The sequence below is a fragment of the Monodon monoceros genome, unplaced genomic scaffold (assembly GCF_005190385.1).
Source record: "Monodon monoceros isolate NGI ecotype Baffin Bay Population unplaced genomic scaffold, NGI_Narwhal_1 Super_Scaffold_18, whole genome shotgun sequence".
NCBI classification, from domain to species: domain Eukaryota; kingdom Metazoa; phylum Chordata; class Mammalia; order Artiodactyla; family Monodontidae; genus Monodon; species Monodon monoceros.
The window spans coordinates 20136155-20145406 of record NW_021703774.1 but is presented as its reverse complement, the minus strand read 5'-3'; the positions used below and the strand labels follow the sequence as shown (position 1 = coordinate 20145406).

General features: G+C 41.9%; 1 non-coding gene across 1 annotated transcript; it reads right to left on the bottom strand.

The window, feature by feature from the left end:
• Window positions 1-6927: 6927 nt before the first annotated feature.
• On the bottom strand, window positions 6928-7000 carry TRNAT-UGU. Its single transcript has one exon. It is a non-coding gene; the product is annotated as a tRNA-Thr (tRNA).
• Window positions 7001-9252: the final 2252 nt, after the last annotated feature.

Sequence of the window (9252 nt, the reverse complement as noted above, 5' to 3'; positions counted from 1 at the left end):
TTTAGGCGGCACGGTTGTCCTGTCCACGGGAATTTTTCCATCTAAACGGATGCTCCTTGTCTGCTTCTGCGGGGAGACCAAACCCCATGTTGCCAGGGCACGTGGCTACTCATGTGCACTAGTCTGTAAACCTGCTTGGAATTCCACTATGTGTTTATGTTTTGCTTTGTAAATGCCTGTGACCTAAGGTAGTAAATCAACACTTGCTCCAATAGACAAGCTTCTTTGAGCTCGGAGAGCCCCTCTAAAATGGTCATCTCCTTTGCCCCCTTTAAAGATCAGGGTTTGAATAAGGTTAGGTCCTGTTCTGTACCTCCAGTGCCTACTATTTTGCCCTGGCAAATAGCATAATAAACGTGACTACTTTTTGCATACCTACTGTGTGCTAAGTTCATATGTTATATTATCTGAAACCTCAAAACCTTGCTTCTTATGTGTTGCCATATAAGTTATGTTGAAGGTGAGGGAAGTGAGGCTTGGTGAGGTTAAGCCATGTGCCCTAGACCACAGCAGCCAGGGAGCAGGGAATTGTTCAGCTGGACTTGAGCCAATGCCCCTGTCAACCTCCGGTGAACTTGCCTCCCTGGAGGGGCCTCAATGAGGGTTGGTAGCTTTTAACCAGGTATTTGAGGAATGAAAGGGCTAAGAGAGGAAATGACCCCTGTCTTCAAGAAGTTCTCCAAATTGTGCAAAGCATCCAGAACGGTATAGGCAATTTGACTTAAGCAGAACGAAAACAAAAATGCCCGGGTTGATAAGGACTTTTAGAGGTCACGTGATCCTTGCTTTAGATGAGATTGGACATATCCTGGACAGGTTATTTTAGACTTCCAAAGAAGTAGATTCCGTTTTGTTTCTTTAGCAAACTCCATTTGTAGGGTAACCTAACCTAATCTAAATACACCAAGCCTCTCTGATTCTCTTCCTCTTGCTTTCTCTTTATTAAATATGCAAAACACTGGTCATCACTTTCTGAAGATCATTTTTAGATCATATCTTATCTACCTTCCTTTGCCCTGTCTCATGGTTTTGCTTTTCTTTACTTTTGCCTACCTTTGTAGCTCTTATGAACACTCTAGTTGACTGAAAAAAATCACACAATCTAAAAGTTGAGAATTATACTTTATTTGTCAGACTTACTGAGGACTATAGCACAGGATAGCAGCCTCTCAGTTAGCTCTCAGGGGCTGTTCCAAAGAGGTAAGGGAGGAGCCAGGATATATGGGAGTTTTTGCTGAAAACAAACAGACAAACAAACAAACAACATGTGGTTGAACATCAAAAGATTAATGCTAATCACAACAAAGAGACATTTCAAGTTAAAGATCTTAGTGCTTTTCTATGTATGGGAAGATGCAAGAGTCTGGGCTCACTGAAATTATTCCTTAGGTATGCATCTTAACTCTCTAGAGCCAGTCTCCTGTTTTTCTCCATCCTGAATTCTCCTCAGGGTACACTGTCAGGGGAGGCTGCAGTGGCTGATGGCTTATAGCCACAACACCCTTTGTTTACTGAAATGGCAGGCGACATTCTCTGTACACACTCTCCAGGATAGAAATGAACTTCAGGGTCTGACCAACCCTGATATTTTACACTTTTAGCTTCTCAGATGAAGATATCAATATAAAGATGGGAGGGCTTACACCCTGCATCGTTTTGTTGAAAGATGGCTGAAAATCCTGGTGCAGTTCAGGGAGACTGGATCTAACCTCTGGAAAGAATATATGAGCTCACTCTGTCTCATTTTTTTCCTGTACAATCTTTCTTCAAAGACGTGTGGCAAAAATAGGGTCTGGCCCTATTTCATGAATATAAATGCAAAAATCCTCAACAAAATATTAGCAAACTGAATCCAGCAATACATAAGAAGGATCGTACAACATGATCAAGTTGGATTCATTCCAGAGTTGTAAGGATGGTTCAACGTATGGAAATCAATCAATGTGATCTAACAAAAGAAAAGACAAAACCATATGATTTTCTCAATAGGTACAGAAAAAGCATTTGATAAAATTCAGCATCCATTCATGATAACGACTCTCACCAAAGTGGGTAGAGGGAACATATCTCAACAAAAGCCATGTATGACAAACCCACAGCCAACATGATACTCAATGGTGAAAAGCTGAAAGCCTTCCTGCTAAATTCAGGAACATGACAAGGATGCCCACTCTCACCACTTCTATTTAACATAGTATTGGAAGTTCTAGCCACAGCAATCAGACAAGAAAAACAAATAAAATGTATCCAAATTGGAAGGGAAGAGGTAAAATTGTCATTATTTGCAGATGACATGGCCCTCTATATAGAGAACCCTAAAGACTCCACGCAAAAACTATTAGAACTAATAAATGAATTCAGCAAGGTAGCAGGATACAAGATTAATTCACAGAAATCTGTTGTATTTAACACTAACAATGAAATATCAGAAAGAGAAAGTAAAAAAAAACCAAACTGTTTAAAATTGTGTTAAAAACAAACAAACAAACCTAGGAATAAACTCAACCAAGGAGGTGAAAGACCTATATGTTGAAAACTTTAAAACATTGATAAAGAAAATTGAAGATGATTCAAGAAATGGAAAGATATCCCATGCTCTTGAATTGGAAGAATTAATATTGTTAAAATGGCCATACTACCCAAAGCAATTTACAGATTTAATGTGATCGCTATCGAAATAACCATGACACTTTTCTCAGAACTAGAATAAATAATCCTAAAATTTATATGGAACCACAAAAGGCCCAGAATTACCAAAGCAATCCTGAGGAAAAAGAACAAAGCTGGAGGTATAACCCTCCCAAACATCAGACAATACTACAAAGCTGCAGTAATCAAAACAGTGTGGTATTAGCACAAATCAGACATATAGATTGATGGAATGGAATAGAAAGCCCAGAAATAAATTTACTTACCTATGGTCAATTAATCTATGACAAAGGAGGCAAGAATACACAATGGAGAAAAGACAGTCTCTTCAGCAAGTGTTGGGAAAACTGGACAGCTCTATGTAACTCAATGAAATTAGAACACACCCTCACATCATACACAAAAATAAACTTGAAATAGTTCAAAGACCTAAATATAAGACATGACATCATAAAACTGCAAGAAGAGAACATAGGCAAAACATTCTCTGACGTAAGTCATGGCAATATTTTCTTAGCTCAGTTTCCCGAGGCAAAAGCATTAAAAGCAAAAATTAAAAAATGGGGCCTAATCTAACTTAAAAGCTTTTGCACAGCAAAGGAAACCATCAACAAAACTAAAAGACAACCTATGAAATGGGAGAAAATATTTGCAAATTATGTGACTGACAAGGGGTTAATATCCAGAATATACAAACAGTTCACACAACTCAATATCAAAAAAACAAACAATCCAATCAAAAAATGGGAAGAAGACCTAAACAGACATTTCTCCAAAGAAGACATACAGATGGCCAACAGGCATATGAAAAGATGCTCAACATCGCTAATTATTAGAGAACTGCAAATCAAAACTACAATGAGGTATCTCCTCACACTGGTTATTAAAAAGTCTACAATAATAAATGCTGGAGAGGATGTGGAGAAAAGGGAACCTTCTTACACTGTTGGTGGGAATGTAAATTGGTGCAACCGCTATGGATAACAGTGTGGAGGTTTCTTAGAAAACTAAAAACAGAGTTACGATATGATCCAGCAATCCCATTCCTGAGCATATACCCAGAAAAGATGAAAACTCTAATTGGAAAGACACATGCACCCTAATATTCATAGCATCACTATTTACAATAACCAAGACATGGAAACAACCCAAGTGCCCATCAACAGACAATTGGTTTAAGGAGATGTGATATATATTATATATATATATATATATATTTTTATTATTTGTGTGTGTGTGTGTGTGTATGTGTGTGTATGTATACACACACATACACACAATGGACTATTAGTCATAAAAAAGAATGAAATACTGCCATTTGCAGCAATGTGAATGGACCTTGAGAATATTATACTAAGTGAAGTTAGGCAGAGAAAGACAAATATTATATGATATCACTTATACATGGAATCTAAAAAAATAATACAAGTGAATCTATATATAAAACAGAAACAGATTGCAGACACAGAAAACAAACTTATGGTCACCAAAGGGAAAAGAAGGTGGGGAGGGATAAATTAGAGTATGGGATTAACAGATACAAATTGCTATACATAAAATAGATAAGCAACAAGGATTTACGTATAACACAGACGACTATATTCCATATCTTGTAATAACCTATAATGGAAAACAATCTGAAAAAAATGTATATATATAACTGAATCACTTTGCTGTACACCTGAAACTAACACAGTATTGTACGTCAACTATACTTCAATTAAAAAAAAAAGGCTCTGGCCTGGAAGTGGGTTTTTTTGGTCATGCTTTTATTTAATTTAATGAATTTATTTATTTGGCCATGCTGGGCAGCTTGTGGGATCTTAGTTCCCCAACCAGGGATTGAACCTGCACCCTCAGCAGTGAAAGAGCAGAGTCCTAAACACTGGAAAGTGTTTTGAGCCCTGAGAGAAAGGTGCTCAGAATTCATCTGTTAAAGTAGAGGACCACATCCATCAAATTCAAGGCTTTCTGAACACAGCTTTTCAACAGGAGGATACCGGGTCTAGAAAAGGGCACTGAACAGGTACCCTGAAATGCTGGGAACCTGGGGGAGAGGCAGGGTATTCCTCTCTGGCAAAGTGGCTTTATTTTTTGGAAGATGGCTGGCAATGCCCGTGAACTTTCATGAAGGGGTAGGACTGTGAGAAAACAACCACTAGGTCACAGCCAACATGTATTCAACTTCCTTAGAGCCTGAGGAGTTGAAAGGTTCAGAAAAAGGCACACATGCGTGTGCTTGTTCTTTATAGAAACCGGCAGGAGGAGGGGGAAGGGGATGAAACATGAGGGCTGGGAATGGCTGGAGGGAGATGGGACTGGATTGCATCTTTTTCTTACTAACTCTGTTACTTGTTGACTATGTAAAGCCAGGGTAAGGAGTCTTGGTATTAAGGTATTTGAGGATCTGAAATGGCTTTGCAAAAAGGCATTCAGCGCCAGTGAAATGATGCCCCTTATGTGATAATTATGTATATTTTTCCTGCATAAATGGGGCCTATTTCCTCAAGGCACTCTGACCACTTGCCTCCCAGCACTCCTAGCAGCAGATATCCAGCCATAGAAGGGCAAAATAACCAACAAAAGCATGTGTGTTTTTCCAGAGCTAAAATCTTGCAAGCCAAGGTAGAAATTCTTACAGTTACATCATTCTCAAAACTAACCCACTTTAAGAAATACATTCTCTTAATGGACTTCAGGACACCATGGGGTAGGGGGAGGGTAAGCCGGGACGAAATGAGAGAGTGGCATGGACATATATACACTACCAAATGTAAAATAGATAGCTAGTGGGAAGCAGCCACATAGCACAGGGAGATCAGCTGGTGCTTTGTGACCATCTAGAGGGGTGGGATAGGGAGGGTGGGAGGGAGACGCAAGAGGGAAGAGATATGGGGATATATGTATATGTATAGCTGATTCACTTTGCTATAAAGCAGAAACTAACACACCATTGTAAAGCAATTATACTCCAATAAAGGTGTTAAAAAACAAAAACAAAAACATTCTCTTGTTCTTTGTGGAGTTTTAGATTACGTTGGGGAGATATGTGATTTCATTTCAACCAATGCCATGCTGACTGCTTACCAGGCACAGTACTGGCTCTGGGAGACCCAGAGATGAAAGGTTTACCTGGTGTGAGCACTGGTTAAGAATTAACCTTGAACTCAAGGTCACAGGACCCTGGCTCCTTGAACCCACACCATCCAACAGAAATATGAGAGCTGCAAATGGGAGCCACACATGTAATTAAAATTTTTCTAGTAGCCACATTAAAAAAATAGGTAAATTTAATGTATTTATTTTAATTAATCCAATATATTACAGTATTATCGTTTCAATATGTAATCAATTAAAAATTACTAATGGGACAGTTCACTTTTTTTTTTGGTACTAAATTTTCTAAATCCAATGTGTATTTTATTCTTTCAGCACATCTCAATCCGGAATATCCACGTTTCAGGCACTCAGTGGCCACATGTGGCTAGTGGCTACTTTACAGACAATCCTTTATCAAGAAATCCTGGGTGGAGAGAATTCATTTATTCAGAAAAGGCTCTCGTGACCCTACTGTCACGCGACATTCTGGAATTCAGGGAAAAAACGGAGAAATGAAACCGGTTGCAAAACTTGTCTTCCCAAACCGCCCGAGACTATTTTTATGAATCGCTCCCCCTTCCTCTCGAAGGGGGCAGGACCTTGGAGCCAGGCTGGGCTCCGAAGCCAGGGCTGCCACGTGTCATCACAGCGCGGGCTTCAGTCCAGGCCACGCTGGCCATTCTCTGAGCCCCGGCAATAGTGTCGGAAGGTGCACTCGCCGGCCGGGAACAGGAGAGTGGGAGCCTGCCCACAGCGCCGCCCGCCGGCCTCGTGGCGTAACTGCAAGCGCAGCACCGCCTCCGCGCGCCCCGCGCGCCCCGCCGGAGGTCGAGTTCCCAGCGCCGGCCGCCCCTTTTCCTTTTGTAACTCAGTGCTGGGAGTCTGCAGGGCGTTGAAAACTAGCCGGTGGAGCCTCGCGCCTCCCTTTTGCCGGTTCTTGGGCCGCAGGTCCGGGTAGCGCTGGGTCGCAGAGGACCGCTTTTCTTTTCTTTTTCCTGCTCTTTGTTGCATTCCAGGATTTTCTCTTCCGGGTCACTTCTAAAGCACAGTAAGGATGCTCATGATTTGCATTTCAGGAGTAACTTTTAATCCTGCCAGAAGTAACGTTTTCAGAAATCACTTTGCATTTTGGTGCGTGTTTACACAGGACGATTTTAAAAAATAGCACGAACGAACACGAGGCCCCAGCGAGGATCGAACTCGCGACCCCTGGTTTACAAGACCAGTGCTCTAACCACTGAGCTATGGAGCCTGCTTTCTACCTGCACTTCTCTAGTTCAGGGACATTGGAAGCAGCATTGCTTTCTGGCAGTCTGAAACTGACCCTGTGCATCCTCTATCAGTGACAATTATTATAAAGACAACATAATAAGTAGAAAAAAGCCCAGTCTCAAAATTTTATGATTACAAAATACTAAATCATACCTACGATAAGTTATGCATACAGATAAGTGCTGGAAGGGAAAGTGCAAAAATGAAATAATGTTCCGACGACGTTATGAGTGGTACCTTTACGTCTTAAAAAATTCTCCAATCTAGTGTTTATATGACAAATTGTATCAAGTTTTGCACTTATAGGGAAGTTATGGGGGGTGTCTTTGGTTCTTATAAATTAAATAAGTTATTGATTATCGATGAATTAATTGATTCAACACATTTATTGAGTAATTACATACTATTAGACATTAGAGTGAATAAGTAAAGCTCTGTCCCTGCTCTTTTTTTGATGATTGGGATCATGAAACGATGCCTTATTTCCTTTTGCTTAATTAACTCTTTACTGAGGGGATGAAATTATGCCCGCAGCATGACCCGTCACCGCGCGGAGGATGGTGGTCACCCGCTCGCAGTGGTCTGCAGGCTTCTCTCCCTCACCTTCTTCAGGTGTCTGCTCACATTCCGTTTCTCAACAAGACACCCACCCCCTGCCCCTTTAAAGCTGCACTGTCCTCCTTATCCTGCCCTTTTGCCCCATGCTACTTAGCTTTCTTTCCTTCTAGATAATGTGCTTATTATTATTATTATTATTTGCGGTACGCGGGCCTCTCACTGTTGTGGCCTCTCCCGTTGCGGAGCACAGGCTCCGGACGCGCAGGCTCAGCGGCCATGGCCCACGGGCCCAGCTGCTCCGCGGCATGTGGGATCCTCCCGGACCAGGGCACGAACTCGTGTCCCCTGCATCGGAAGGTGGACTCTCAACCACTGCGCCACCAGGGAAGCCCTGTGCTTAATATTATGTCTATTATTCTCTCCAGGTTAGGATGTTCCTTCTTTGAGGCCAAGGGTTTTTGTTTTATTCCCCGCTGTATTCCCAGCATCTAGAATAGTGTCTAGCATACAGTAGGTGCTCAATAAATGCTGAATGAATGACATCTACGATGATGTTCATTTTGTGAGACAGGAGAAATCAGGGAGACGTTTTGGGAGGTGTCGTGTCATCATTTTCCTTTACTTCCACTTCCACAGCCTCTCCATACAAGTTGGAAATTTTAACACCCTTTAGTTTCCTCGGCCTATCGGATTTTCTTATTGTCCTGTTTCCCCACCCTTTGCTCTGAGATTGATTGGCCTATTGCCAGGCTTTCCTCCTTCCTCTGCTCCAGGAGCCTCCAGGGGCTTCTCATTGTTCTAAGGATAAAGGGCAAACTCCTCGGGTAGTTTCATTGTTTGCATACAAACTTCTCCTCCCTCTCAAGCAAGCCTAGGAAACCCCTCCATTTCTCATTTTACGTGGCTTCTTCTGCTTGTAACATCTTAGCCTGATTTTAATGTCTCACGTCATCTTGCCAAAAGCACCAAGAACTGGCTTATTTTCCATCTGAGGTGATTTTGAGGAGTGCCTTTGTTTCTAGCCCTGGCAAAATATCAAACACGGTGGGGCTTAAACAATAGAAACGCATTATTGTCTTACAGTTCTGGAGGCCACAAGTCCAAATTCAAGGTGTCGGCAGGGTTGTTTCCTTCCGAGGGTTTTGAGGAAGGATCCCACCCAGGCCTCTCTCCTTGGCTTGTAGATGGCTGTCCTCTCCTGGTGTCTCTTTCCTCTATATGTGTCCATTTCTGTGTTCAAATTTCCCTTTTTATAAGGACACCAGTTGTGTTGGATTAGGATCCACCCTAGTGATCTCACTTTAACCTGATTACCTCTGTAAAGACTCTGTCTCCAAACAGGCCACATTGTGAGGTACTGGGGGTTAAGACTGCCACATGAGAATTTTGAGGGGACACAAGTTAACCTGTAACAAGTAGATCAGGCATTGAATCAAGGCAGCAGCAAGGCATCCCTCCATTCTCTTGATCCCATGCTGCTTCTGGCCAGTGGGAGCTTCACTAGCGATTTTCACCTGCACCAGCCTTCCCCACAGCCCTGGTGAAGAGGATCTGCAGGCAGCCGCGGCTGGGATGTGACGGAAAAATGGACCCTCTCCTCTCAACTCAAACTTCTGAACTGTAGGATGAAGGACAGGATGAAAGATCAGTAGGGTGGGCATCCTATAAAGACTG